This window comes from Rhinolophus sinicus, linkage group LG01, assembly GCF_036562045.2.
Source record: "Rhinolophus sinicus isolate RSC01 linkage group LG01, ASM3656204v1, whole genome shotgun sequence".
In the NCBI taxonomy this organism is placed as follows: Eukaryota; Metazoa; Chordata; class Mammalia; order Chiroptera; family Rhinolophidae; genus Rhinolophus; species Rhinolophus sinicus.
Window position 1 is genome coordinate 143,939,798 of NC_133751.1, and position 16,198 is coordinate 143,955,995.

Below are 16,198 nucleotides of genomic sequence, written 5' to 3' on the forward strand. Positions count from 1 at the left end.
TGCTGTTCTATTTAATTTCAGGAAATATATTTTAATAGCTTGCTACTATTATAACATCAGTATATAATTGGATAAACATGTTAAGTTTTACTGTTAGTCTTTGTCTTTGAGGAGTTTTGATTAAGAAAAAAAATGGGGGTGGGATGTATAGTCATCAGGTATTATCAACAAGTATTTAGAGAATACCTATTTATTCCAGAAACTTTTCCAATAATCTTATAAATAACATCCATTTAATCTTTTTAATATCCCTATGAAGTATTGTCCTTATTTTACAGATGTGGAATGTGAGGCACAGAGAAGTTAAGTAACTTGTCCAAAGATACAAAGAAAGTAGGTGGTAAAGAAGGCTTAAACTGAGGCAATCTGATTCCAAACTTTATGTGCTTAACACTGTATGTTATTGTTCTCATTCCAACTATCTTACTTAGCCTTGCCCAACACTTAGCTCCTCATTTACTCATTTATTAGGGACAATGTGGTTTTTCAAAAAGAAATTGATAGTGCTCTCACTAAGCTGGTACACTGCAGCAGACTGGGAACACATTACTATTTTATGTAATTCTCTCTGGACTGAACAGTCCTTCAGGGGAGGAACTTTGGGTCATTATCATTGTATTCACATCATTGTGATAGGTACCTGGCATACTGAAAAAGCCCAATAAAGAGATTCTTGGTGTTATAAATGACATTTACACAAGATCTTATTCTATTTAAATAATGTTTGTAGTAGGCAGATAGGTTAGACTATGCTATGGTAGCAAGTATATCTCAATCTCTGTGATCTTAAGACAATGAAGGCTTATATCTCACTTACATAAAGTCCAATGTGGATAAGGTAACCCTCTTCAACTTGAAGCTAGGAAATCTGGAAAAACAGCTTCCAAATTGTTATGTCAGGAGTAGAGAAAACTGGAGAATTGTGTCTTATAAAGTTCAGGCCTGAAGTGCTTACATCACTTCTATCTGTATCCATTGGCCAGTCCTGAATCATATATACACAATCTAACTTAAAGGAGAATTGGGAAATGTAGTCATCCTGTGTGCCCAGAAAGAGAAAACTGTTTGATGAATATATAATATTATCTCTGTGAAAATATAAAATTTTCTGAGATAAAATGTGAAAAGCCAGCCATGCCTATCTAATGTCCAATTGTACAAGTAAATTGACTCATTGAGAGCTGAGCAACACATTTGGCAAAGATTTGCAGTTTTCTTCCAATATTCAGTCTTTTCTTCTTCCACAGTAACAGAAAGTCAATTTTTTTTGGTAGGCACATGGCTACCCTGAATAAAGAATACATCATTAGCTTTTGTTGCCACTCGATGTGGTCCTGTGACTAAATTCTGGCCAATAGGCTATAAGGGAATCTTTCTGTATCAATTGAGAAGTATTTTTAATGAGAGATCATGTGACTTTATCCCTTTTTCCTATTTATGTTTGACCATGATGTAGAAAAATAAAAAAATTAAAAAAAAAGTCTCCTACGGATTTACCTTGAAAGTGTTCAGCAAATTTGATGGAAATATCTAAAACTTTAATTAAACAAAATAAATTTGGGCAAGAAATAACAATATGTGATAAAATGTCACTAATATTTGTGAATTTATCAAAAACCGTCAAGAATTATATATATATTTTAATTAAATTTATTTGGGGTGACAATCGTTAGTAAAATTGCATGGGTTTCAAGTATACAATTCTATAATACATCATCTATACATTGCATTGTGTGTTCACCACCCAGAATCAGTTCTCCTTCCATCACCATATATTTGACCCACTTTACTTCTCTGAAAAGTGCTTCTATTTTATTTAAAGTCCAACAGCAAATTTATTAGGTTGTCTCTTTCACTACTATATTTAACCTATGCATCTTTGGATACTTCCCACTGTGATTACCAAGGAGGTTGGGGAGTGGCAAATGATGAAGATAAATTAGACTTATCAACCACTCCATAGCTGGCATTTTGCTCCAGCCTTATCCCAAAGGCATTGCTTCCTGAACATAATTCAAGTAAACTAATCCTGTGTCTACAAAGGCAAATAATTTCACATCAGTTTTAAAATTCAGTCAAAAGAACAATAATACACATATTTTAAAGTAAAAGTTTTGGTATAAGACAAGTGTTTTAGCATTTTTTTAAACCTAGGGCACATAAGTACTTAATATAACAAATTAAATATACATTTATTAAAATAGATTAATATCAATTTTGCAGAAGAAAGCTAAATGTATTTATATCTATATGAATATGCATTCTCAATTTAATCCAATTTTCGATATGTCAAAGGTGTCCAAACATTTCATACTAATAGTAAACTTCACTACAATATTTCAGTTACTATATATTTTTAAATATTCCAAGTGAATGTATTACATATAGACCATCTATACTATGGAAAGATACCCATTGTTTCTTTGACAGTCACTTTTATAGATCCTTAAATTATTGTTTCCTTATTGTATTAGGTTGGTGCAAAAGTCATCACGGTTTTTGCAATTATTGTTAACCTTTTAAGCTGCAGTTACATTTGCACCAACCTAATACATCACAGAGGAGAAATGGAAACATACCTAATAAATTTGCAAAGCAGAAACCTTCAGAATATTCTTATTTATCACTGACTATATAATAGCAAAATTACAACCAGATATTTAATTAATATTTTGCATTGCGGTATCCAAAGTTTGCCACGAGATCGTATGAGATGCAAACACCACATTGCTTTTCTTTGCATATCAAAAACAAATCTGCATATCAAAAACAAATCTGAATTATACAAATTCCAGTAATACTCTCCATTGCTTAGAAAAAGACATCAGTATTCTTGGAACTGAGGATATGGTGGTGAACAACTGAGACAAGGTCCTTGCTCTTCTATACCATGCATTCTAGTGTCAGGTGGGGTTGAGGTCGGTGACTACTAAACATATAAACAATTGGTTATATAAATAAGATCATTTAAATAATGATAAAGTGCTATGAAGAAAATAAAAGACTAAAAAGAATTAATAGTTGGTGATGAGAATAAACAAAAAACTTTAGATATTGTGGTTAAGGAAGACTTTTCGGAGGAGGTAAGATGTGATCTGAAACATGAATAATGAGAAGTTAGCCATGCCGATATTTTGTGGAAGAGTATTATAGACAGAAGAGTAACAGATAAAAAATCCCTGGAACAGAAACAAAGTATAAAGAAAAATAAGAGCAATTTGACTGCAAAATAATTATTAAGATAAAGAGTATACAGATAGTGGAGTACTTCATACATAGTACTGGGCCCAATAGAAATTCAACTTCCGGTGTAGACTGAAGTTAAAATAAACTCACTTTTAGCCCCATCCCAGACCTTGACAATTATTAGGACAGTGGTGGCTTGAAGGGAAAACCAAGTTCCCTGACTGAGGTAAATTTAGGTGGAATGTTTTAACAATGCTTTTATGGTTGTAGAATCTCTAGTCATGTAACAAACATCAAGATAAAACACCTGGAAAAGCAAAACTAAATGCAAGTTTAAGTCCTGCAGCAAAAAGAAGGTATTAATAAAAATGCAAATGAAAGAACTGAATTATGAAAAAGAAATTACAAGTTTCCTGTTTGGGTCACTATGGAATTGGATATAAAAACAAACAAATAATAAAACAGTTAGTGAGCTGTAAAGAGACAAAAAACAATTCTTCAAAAGGTGGAAATTAGTACAACATTGACTTTGGATAACACCAGAACCTAATATAGCATGGAAATGTCAGGGAATCCACTGAACATCTCAGAAAATGTGAAATGAAGATTTAAGATTATTTACTGTTAAGGGGGAGAAAACCTCTATTGCTTTTAGGTCACAATAGGAAAGCAATTACTAAAATTCATAATTAAACAGAAATAGTAATATCACCTCAATAATTGCTAAAAAGCATATTGCAAACTTCAACATTCATTCTTAATAAAACTTTTAAGATAGTATTACTTTTTTTAATATGACAAAACATATTTATCTCAAACTGATAGCCAGTCTCATGTTTGACAGTAAACTTCTGACTAGATATTCATTGTCAGAAAAAAATCAAGGGAGCTCCTCCATGGCACTACTTTTACCATTTTTGAACTTCGTTTTAAACTGGTGTCAACTCCACTTATAAAATGTAAACAAAGAGATAACACATAAAAAAGGAAACAAATTAATACTTTTTGTAGTTGATATAACTGTATTCCTAGAATAAATCATCTGACAAGGCGTAAAAATCAAACCAGAGTTAAGCATATTAGCCAGTTTATAAAGGATATATGAAATCAGTAAGTTTGTGATATATCAATAATAAACAGTTAAGTATATGCAGAAATTGATATTCTTAAAAGCAATACAGAAACCTACTTATGAATAAAATTGCCAATAAAATCAAGAAAATCTTATAAGAACAAAGTACAAAATACAATGCGATATATTGATGATGTATTACAGAATTGTACACCTGAAATCTATGTAACTTTACTAACAATTGTCACCCCAATAAACTTTAATTTTAAAAAAAAACACTTGACATTGAGAAAAATAAAAATATTAAATGTAAAAAAAAATTATACAGAAAGATAAAAGGACAACTAACTATATGAAGAGTCACAGCTGTTCTAGAATGGAAAGACTCAATATTGTAGAGCTACCATTTCACTTATAAATGAGGCAATAAAAATGTTGATTTAACGCAAATATTAGGCATTTTTTTAAAATTTGCAAACTGATTTTAAAACCAGTTGATTTGTGGATACAACCGGTATATTTTTTAAGAGAATATAGATTAGTAAGTAGAGGAAATTTTGGAAGAGGATGGTCCTATCAGAGAAACATAAACTACAATGCTACAATAAGCAAAACAGACTGATTCTAGCAGTTTATGAGCTAAATGAAGCAATTAATTAGAAAATACTGAAGCATATTCCACTATGAGAATTTATATGACAATATAATTTCAAATGAATCCATAAGTATTGATATTTGACATAAGTAGACACAATGGACATTTGGTAAAATTAGTCGTCATAAATTATATTGTTGTAAATATAATCATAGCAGGATAGAAAGCAAAGGTACATGTTTTGGCATGGAAAAATCATCTGGGGAAACACAAAATGTAAAATTTGGTAAGTTTGGAGAAAAGTATTTTATATTTTATTTAATTCTCTTTGGACTTTTTAATTATAGTTCTTGGCAGTATTCTTACACTGCACAACTATAAACAACAGAAATCAAAAATGTAATTACTTTATTGCTAGGCATTTATGAGTTCTGACAATTAAGTTTGCAAACTTGTTGCAGTGATGATACTAACCTTTTTTTATATCAGAAAGATTATTCTGTGAATTTGTACATACTGGGCAAACAGTTAACCAAGTTTACTATTTGGAAGTGCTGAAAATGCTCTATGAAAAAGTTAGACGACCTGAACTTTTCGCCAACAATTCATGGCTCTTGCATCACGACAATGCACCAGCTCACACGGCACTGTGTTTGAGGGAGTTTTTAGCCAGTAAACAAATAACTGTATTGGAGCACCCTCCATACTTACCTGATCTGGCCCCCAATGATTTCTTTCTTTACCCAAAGATAAAGGAAACATTGAAAGGAAGAAATTTTTATGACATTCAGGACATCAAGTTTAATATGATGACAGCTCTGATGGCCATTCCAGAAAGAATTCCAAAATTGCGTTGAAGGGTGGACTAGTTGCTAATGTTGGTGCATAACTTCCCAAGGGGAGGACTTTGAAGGTGACCATAGTGATATTCAGCAATGAGGTATGTAGCATTTTTTCTAGGATGAGTTTGCGAACTTGATTGTCAGAGTTTCGTATATCCATGATTATCACTTAAAAGTCTCCCTATGTTATTCAATCTCTATGTCCTAAAATTACACAAATTATTTCAAAATAACTTGATCCTAAAAGTTTTCTAATTCTTTTACTCTGACTGCTAGTTTATTTCAAATACAAAAAAAAAGAAAAAAAAGAAAGAAATTCCTAATTCTAATTTCCTGGCAACCTTCTTATATCTGGGAAATGTATACATCATGGTTAGGATTAATTCTCTGTGTCATCAATCTTGTCTTTCACTAGTAATGAGTTTATTTTAAGAAATTTAATTACACAATTTTCTTTCTATGTTGATCTCCATCAACAATCTGTTAGATGGTGAATGAAATAACTAAAAATAATTTGCAAATTATTAAGTGGGTTGAACACATTGTGACCTAAATTTAACTATACGTAAAAAAGCATGCACATTCATTTTTATTTCAAAAAAAATCAAATTTTGACTTAATAATTATGGAAAAAATGATTGAATTAAATTAAATCCTTTTTGAATGTTAAGTAAAAGGTGTGTACAAATATGAGTTGAAATATACTAAATGTAGTTGTTTTCAACAAGGACATATGATACAGTTAAGACTTCCTTATTACAATTGAAAAAAATATGCTACCAAGAATAAAACCTCAATTTTCTGGAAAATTCTGGGCTTATAATGGAATAATATCAGATTGACATTCTTAAATGTATGGCACATAAATATAAATATGAAAAGTTTTAATTTGGATTTGTTAAAAAACAAAATTCCACTGAGAATATTTTGGAGCTTTAACTGGCTTTATTAAACTATCTATGTTTGGAGCAGCACTTCATCTAGCAAGCAGACAAATACTTTGAGGAGTTACACAAAATGGAAAGCTTTTATTAAAAGGAGGGTGGGGCAAGGAAGTCATTAGCAAAAGAAAAAAACAAAATGAAACAACGGATGGATCTTGAGATTATAATGTTAAGCAAAATAAATCAGACAAAAAAAGTGGAGAACCATATGATTTCACTGATATGTGGGATATAAAACTGAAAACAACAAAGGAACAAGACAAACAAATGAAGAAACAAAAACTCATAGACACAGACAATAGTTTAGTGATTACCAGATGGGGAGCGGGGCAGGGTAGATGAGGGTAAAGGGGGTCAAATATATGGTGATGGAAGGACAACTGACTCTGGGTGGTAAACACACAATATGATATATAGATGATGTATTACAGAATTGTACACCTGAAACCAATGTAACTTTACTAACAATTGTCACCCCAATAAACTTGAATTAAAAAAACAATGAAAGTTCATTGGAGGAAAGTAAGAGTTCAGGGTGATAATGGTTTCTCATTGGCTAAGCTGTGGCATTTTTTATTACCTGGGCTTGTTGTTGGGCAAAAAGAAAATCTTCCTCCTGCTGGGTAGTAAAGTAGAAATACTTTCCTGTTGGACATACAAGGGAGGTTTCTTTCTTTTGGGAAGTAATTGAGGAAAAGTGGTAGGGCATGAGAGCTTCCTCTACTTGCTTTCACTTAATTTCAATTTCAGTTGAGGTTTCTTTTATGAATTTTCAGATTCCTTTGATATAAAATTTTTACTACAGTGTGTTTTATCTTTTATGTTGAATTACATTGCTTTGTCTACGAGAAACATTCTTTACATAAATATTCAAATATGTATTTATACACATATGATATATAAAATGCATATTTGAATATACTTGTGTACATATATTTGTTTTTAATCAAATCACATAACTTTGTCTACATGGATATAGCATATATATACGCAAACTCAATTTATGTATATACACAAAGATAATTCTATAAAAATCATGGAATTAATGTCGATTCTCAAAATGTATCCCGCTATAAAATAGATTTTACTAGAAGGAAGATAGGCTCAGTTCTTCAATCCACATGCAAGTAAATGACGGTACCTTCTTCATACCTGAGAAAAATTTTTCTTGAATTAATTAGAGACAAAATTTCGTATCTTGAAACTGACCCTTGTCCTGCAAAGACTATAAAGGACTCAACTACAGGCAAGACTTCTCAGTCTGTAAGGGGTCTCTGGGGGTCAAGAGATCACATTCACTTTGCAGGATTATTTCAGTTGGCAGAATTTCTTAATTACTGTCAGATGTCTCAGAATAGAGCCTTAATTCCCCCTAAAACTCATGCTGCAATGATTCCAGTTCTGCTGAGGTTATTTCTAAAACTGCTGTGTGTGAGCATGTTCCACATTTACCTTTAAGTTTAAGCAAATTATGAAAACCAAGCCTGTCAAAGCTGTTATAGCTGAATATCATCATCATCACGTAACTGTTTGGACTTAAGAAGAAAGTTCAAACTGAAGTATATGGAAGCAGATGGTTGAAGATAGTCTGGAAGGACTTTCCAGGTTTCTCATCTTTTAAATGTCAAGCCATGGCTCTAGTGTCAATTCTGCTAAAATGGCAAATAAGGAAATTCAGGCTCAGAATAGAACACCTGCCTGTCTAAGGTCACTGAGGTAGTGGCAGAGTTGAGACTTAGACCCAAATTTCCATGGCACCAAATATCACTACAGCATGCATGAATGTCTTCTTGCATATCACAATCTGTTCTTAAAACACGTATTTTTTTTTTGGTTTTAAAACTCCTTTTGACAACATGTGAAGGTTTAAATTCCTCCGGCACTTGCCTTTTGGACTGCCCTTCAAGACACAGTTAAGGGATGAGTCAAACTGGCAACTCATACGGCTAATCATGCAACATGAGAACTACAGAGAATGCAAAAGGTTTCTCTCACCTTTCAAACATTACAGGGGTGTGGAATAATATGGTCTCAGAATCCGTGTAGATGACCAAGGCATTTGCTTTGCTCTGCCCAGTTTATAACTTAACAAGACTACAGAGCTGTAGAAAACTTGCAAGAGAAGACGTAAAGTAATCCTTAGAAAAGATTTGGCACTGAATGTGGTTATAGAAAAAGTTCAGAAGTACAACATGATAACTTCTAACTCATTATAGTACTATCGAAAAGTAATCATAAAGCACAACTAGACATTCAGAGTTTGTAAAACCCCAGGCATTTTATTTCAGTTGGAACATTTTCTAAAACACAAAATTTAACAAAATAGTGTTCATAGGAAGTATCAAAAAAGTAATATTTTCTGAGTGATATGAAAGTATTTGTTTCATACACTAATTTTAAAATGCTTGTTTGAACCTCAAACAGTTGGTTTTTTGTTTGTTTGTTTGTTTTTAATTTACTCTTGGCCCATTTAAATAGACCCTGAAGTGTGGAACAATGCTAACCAGAAGAGGATAAACAAATTGCACAGTATTAAGGTAATGAAAACCAAACTTAGGCCAAAGTGAAGTTAGAGACAATTCTGTTAACTGCTTAAGACAAAGGATTTCATCAATATGAGAAAGAGGAGGGATTATAAACAATCTCACTGTATTAGCATCTATACATTATTTAAGATGTTTATGTGAATAAGCATAATATATCTCACCATATAGCAAAATGTACATACTTTGGGCCATAATCTTTGTAAGCAGCATGATCTATAGAATCACCTAAATCATTCTCAAATATTTTCGCTGTGCTTTTAGCGTGCACTGAGTAAAAATAGTTTTGTCAGGCGTTGTTTTGCAAAAGTTCTTGAACAATTGTATATGCAATTATATATACATTTAAAAATGTGGCTTCCAAGCAGGTAAACCAAGTAAACTAGACCTTTTAGTAAATAGTGGGGTGGAAAGGCATTTTGCACAGCAGCTTTCAGTGTAACTTGAGTTACAAACGAAACCTTGAGTGTTGTATTGAAAGATATCCAGACAAGAAAAGAGAAAACACCCTAGTTATTTCAAATGTAAGGAATTCAATATAAGGAATTGATTCTATGTGTGATGAGAGTTGAAGAACCAGTGAAACAACCCAAAGAACAGTAAACAGCACAAATTAGATACCACTCCCAGAGCAAAGGAAAACATGTAGAAATCATGTAACTAGAACCCAGAAGCCAGGGTCATTCTATAGGATCTAGAACCATAGTAGAGACTGCCAGGTAGGTGGCATGAAAATGGAGAGAGCAATTGTCTGGCAGGAGCTAGAGCCACTGTGGAGGCCCAGGCACAGTGGCATCAGTGGCAGAGCATGAAAGGAGATGCCCGTACTTTGGTTTCTCTCCCCCTCCCTGTCTCTAATATTCTACCTGTGCCTTCCATTGGCTAAACCTAACTCAAAGTGAGTCATCAAAAGAGTCTGCATGAATGTAGTTCTTTGAGATACAGAACAGAGCAAATAAAGGTTTGAGACTAGGTGTGGGACCAATAGGGAAATGGATGGCCCAGTAGTTGTGAACTCACAAAGAAATATGTCAAAAATATCTTCAATGTTACATTGATTGATTATTGTTCAATTCCATCAATAATGAATTTCATCTTGTGCTCAGAGCTGTTAACAAACAATGTATTCTTCTTATCCTGCCACTTTGAATATGATAAATTTCCCAGAAATTACCCAATGACTGAAGGCTTTCTCTTAAAGAATTCTTTTTTCCTTGTAGAAGTTATTTACAGATTATATGTGTAAATACCTATAGATTGTCTGAAGTTTGGCACAAGTAGACTGGTGTGCAGATACTTTTAAATTTCTCTTTCTTATGTTTTGGATTAAAGTTAAGCCACACTGAAGAAATGCTAATTGACAGATTTTAATTAGACAAAGAAAATACAGAGGTTCAGCCTTCAAGGAATCAGTGGAGAGTTAGGCTTGTTACTAAATAGTGGTTCTCATTTTCACGGATGGTATTTAAAAATGAAGACAAGTAGATTCAATTCAAACTTCTTAGAGGATGTGATGCTTGAGTTGAGACTTAAGGAATGAGTGGAGCAGAAGAAATCATATTTCAGAGATAGGCAGTAATGCAATTTCCATTTGGTATTTTATAGTTTATTTACTTTTACTTTATTTAGTAAATGCTTATTACCCAACTAGGAAATGCTTATTATAGAATAAGTAAATAATACACATAATAAAAAAAGGGAAAAAAAGGCTTTATTAATCCTACTAATTGGAAACATTTCAATATGTATCTTTCTGGATATTTTATGCATAGACCAATTTGTTTTATAGAAAAAATGGAATATGTCTTGTAACTGAAAAATAAATTATGTATTTCATATCGTGGTTGTTTTCAAGTAAAATATATTATGAATTTATTCATCTGGAAATATTTATAAGCTCTATGTTTCTTAAATTAGGTTGCATGATTTTTCACAGCATGCTTTCTAAAACACATCATATTATGTTAGATATTGGTCATTTCTAAATATTCAATATTATAAGCAATACTGCAATAAATTTTCATATTCCTTTTAAAGTGTATAATTAACTATATATTTAGGATAAATTCCTGGAATGATAAAAAATACATATTCATATTAAAGGTGTTCTATACTTCTTGCCTGAAGAAAATCTTCCCAATTTATAGATAAGTATAAAATTATTTGGAAGTTAGGGAAGAGGGTGACTGTTTTATTATACACATCATAGCTTATTGATATGTTTTCTTATTCAAAATAATTTGCAAAATTTTAAAGAAAATTTTGTCTGAATTCATTTTTTTGAGAGTCTACTGAGAGATTTATTGAACTTCACTGAATTAGGGTTAACTCACCAATTCTTTTCTTTTTTTAATTAAAGTTTATTGGGGTGAAAATGGTTACATAGGTTTCAAGTGTACAATTCTATAATACAACATCTATATATCACATTGTGTGTTCACCACCCAGAGGACACCTGGTTAGAAAACTGAACAGTGATTTTTACAAGCAAAACGTCCTTTAAAAATCTGCACTATTGAAAATTGTTTATTCCCAGGTAAACAATGCCAAACACTTAATTACAAAATCTTTGCTGCTCTATATTAAAAACAAAACAAAACAAAAAAAGATTTGTGAGACTTCCTGCAGTAGCTTATATAAAAAAAGGAATCATCAGATATTTAGCATTTTGGGGAGTGGTCATTATAAGCTGAAGCAAGTTGATATGAGATTGTGGTGAAAAGGGATCAAAAAATTTAACTCAATAGTTTTGTTCTAATAATATGCTAGGTGGTTATCAGTTAATTAGGAAACTTTTCCAAACTACATTTGCCTCCAAATTCCTGTCCATTCCTCAGCTGGGGCATTCCAGGCTAAGGGAAAAGATCTGTATTTGCTTTAAAAGCACTCTTCTATTTGTTATTTCCTTTTCTCTTTCTCTTTTATTCTTTCTTCCTTCCTCTATTTCTGCCTGCCTACTATGTTATTTATTCTTTTAACTAAAATTTAATTTATATTTTGTTTTAAGTACAAAAAAGAAAATTAAAATGGCCCACAATCTCACTATCCAATCTCAATGATTAATTTTAAGTAAAATAAACACAGTCCTGTGCCAAAAAATGTCAAAGAGTAAAAAATGGTATAAAACGAGAAGCAAATTTCTTTCCTGTACCCTGACCCTACGTTTTTTTTTTTTCAAAGTTATTCATCATCAGTTTTTCTTTTGCATCTTTCCAGAAAACTAATATTCATAAACCAGCATATATGTAAAAATAATATCTCTAGTCCTATATTTATCTATAGGTGGATATGCATATTTTTTAAAACTCAGAATAAATCATACAGTGTGCATTCTTCTAAGGGTTAGAGAACAGATAGCTCTATAGATCTACATATTTTTAAATAATGCCTATAAGTCATATATATATATATATATATATATATATATATATATATATACTGTAATTTATTTAATTGTATCAGGAGATATATAGGGATGAATTCTGATATACCCCACATTCTACTGAGAATAGCTTTAGTCTAGTTGAGAAAATAAGGAGAATACAAGGCAGTAAGTGAGAGGTAGAAAATAAAAATTATAAGTTGTTTGAGAATAAGGTTATTTTTTTTTAAATGGGTATTCCAGAGCCTTTAATCTTGAGTGTCTCATCACTGTGCTTTTCCCTTAAATTCTGATAAATAATTTTACGAGTAAAATTTAAGTTTCTAAATAATTCTAATAGAAAGTATGTCTTTAGTGAATCTAAAAACTTACCAAATGTCTTTGACTTAGATAAAATAGTAATTGTTATTATGCATAATTTTGAATCTCATAAAACATGACAGGATTCATGTTGTGGTTTTAATCAATATTGCCTCCAAATCAAGGAAGTAAACTTCTCTCATTGTGGATGTCTTAGCAAGTGAGCTAACTGATAGACTCGAAAGTATGTTCTAAAGAAGATATTTTCACCATTTGGTAATCATGTGTTCGATTGTGTTTTAGTACAGTTGTCTAGATAAAACGTTCTTACCTTACTTTCCTCTGTTACAAGATTGCAATTTACATAGATGCAAACTAGATTATGGATAGTGCACTTCTTTTCTAGCACCCTAAATACCTATGCTTTGCATTTTTAAAGACCAAATCTATTTGCCGTTTCTTGGCATTAAGAAATATAGTAATATTCAGCTTCAGCTTCGGGTGTACACTGCAGTAGTGGGTGTAAATCTCTTAACTATTACATTGTTTTGTGCACCTGAAACAAATTGAAAAAAAAAGAAATAGAGTAAAACAATATCCCCAGTCACAATACTTGTTCTGTTACGAATTCCATTTGCTATTTCACTATTGCATTCAATATGTGCATTTACATTTAAATTAACATCTAGAGTTGGATAAGATGATTTGGAGTATTTTACATTTAGTTCTAAAGAGAAGACATTTGATATTTATTCACACTCTTCTCGCCACCAGAAATTTCCAGATCTAAAATCACATTACATTCTGTTTCACATATAGTGGCATTTCCTAAGTGTCCTGCCATCATACTTTACTATTATTAAACCGATAGCACTGGGTTATAATCTTGCTAGAAGTCCAGAAGGAGAAATAAAAAAAAAAAAAGAGACTGAAAAGCTTAAAATGTAAATTAAATTATTACAGATATTTTTGTATAATTCTTCCATACTTTAAAAAAAATTAGAAATAGCAATGTGACCCTTAATACATGCTCAGCCATGGTCATTGGTCAGTGTCTTGACAAAAATGTCATCAGTACATCAAATAAAATTCCATTTCTTTACATGACTACTCTGCCCAAGGTCCTGTTGTTGTAGAGCAGACAGAGTTGAATAGACTCTTTACTGCATGTTTATAGCACTGATGAAGTGATTTGAACATGTTTTAAGTGTTCACACCTCCTAAATAAGGTTATACGTGTACTGAGAAAATTAATTCATGATCTGAAGACTCACTGTAAAAATTACCTCATGAAGGAAAAGTCCTACCCTTAAAGTTGTACTACATACAAAATCAAATAAGTGGGAAGTAAAAGTGATAATGAAAAATAACAAGCCAAAAGCAGCTCTTCTGTCTTAATAGTAAAAGCAAACTAGAGAGAATGCAATAAATAGCCATAGTAGTTACCAGCTAGACATTAGAATTTTCCAAGTAACAGTCTGCACATTCCATGTAATTATCTGCTTTAAAACACTCTATAGCTTAATGGTGCTTTATGTTCTAATTAGAAAAGTAGTTAATTTTAATATTGCTCAAGTAAATTCCTATTGTCTCACTTCTAATGCATATACACACAGACACACACACACATATATACATATACATATATTAATTTTACCCCCATTATGTCCACCTCATAAGCATCTACTCTAATTTTTTGACAAAAGTCCCTTAGAGATGTAACCATCCATGTGTGGTATATAGTGCTTCCTTGTTTTTCACATTTACATAAATTTCACTCTGTTTCAAACTTCATCCATATACACTCTGTTTTGAGAATCTAGTTATATCGCTTTATGTATCTGGTCCATTGCTCTAATTGTTGCAGATTTTTCATATTATACATATGGTATGCAGGTTTTTAGTGATGATGATCTTAATCATTCAAATCTCCACAAACACACATTTTGCTTTGATGAGTGTTTTCATTAATATTCCTTTATGGACCCACATTGGAACCTCTCTGGGATAAATACCCAGAGGTGGGGACCAGGGTCTGCATGACCGACATATAGTCAATTTCATTAATAAGCACTAGATTTTGTTCCAGAAGAACTGTACCCATTGCTTCAGCGGTACATTGTACATCCTCACTTATTTTTGTATTGTCATTATTTTTATTATTTTTCATTTTTATGGTTTACAGATATATTCATTGCTATTTTAATTTGAAAGTTTATGATTACCAGTAAGTGTGATCATCATATAATGTTATTGTTGATGTTGTTGTTTTAATTGATGCAGATTTTTCATTCTAAGAACTAGTTATTTATATCCTTTGCCCATTTTTAAATATTGCTTTTTGACATAAAAGCATCTCCTGATTTACATATTTTTATTAACTTTGACACTGGGTGTCTTCTGTAAGCACAAACCCAAAATGTGAGTGTAGTCAATGTATCACCTTTCATTTTATCGTTTGAACTATTTGGTTTTTATTTTAAAATTTGGTCTTCAATCTTGGTCACTACCATATTCCCTCATGTTTGTTTCCATTTATGCTATAGCTTCACTGTCACATTTAGGTGTTAATCCAAAGTAAAGAAGTAACAATTTATTTCCCCCTCCCCAGAATGAATCAATTTTTTCAAGTTCATTTGTTAAACAATTGGTGATTCCTATTGCATTGTGGTACCAAGTTTACAATATTAAGTGCCAAAATATATACTTTGATCTCTTATTGAGCTCTTTATTTTTCTTGAATTCCCAACTGTACCCACGTTGTTTTTATAACTTAAATTTTATAGTATGGCTTAATATCTGGTTGGATAAATTTTCTAACTTGACCTGGCTGTTGTGGGCTTTTATTTTTCTACAAATACATGTAAATACAGACAACTTTGACTGAGATTATATGAATTCATAAATTTATTTATAGAGACATACATCTTTACTATATCATATTTTCCTATCTATAACCATGGTATATACCTTTATTTATTCACTTCTACTTTTATTTCCTGTAATACAATTTTAAAATTTCTCAGTGTAACATTTCTACACATTCATTAATCAGATACTTCATAATATATATTGCTAGAGAAACATGGTATTTTATTTCTAATATTTTATAGTTGATGTTGCTACTAGAGAGGAATGCTATTGAAATATATTTATTGATTCTGTAAGTTTTTCTATCACTTATTTTGGTTTGTTACAACAATAATGACATTATCTACAAAAAATGAGACTTCTATTTCTTCTCTTCCAATTCTTATACTTTCTACTCCACTTTATCTTTAGTGCTTTCCAAGACCACCAAAATACATAAATTATGGGAGTGATAATAGGCTTC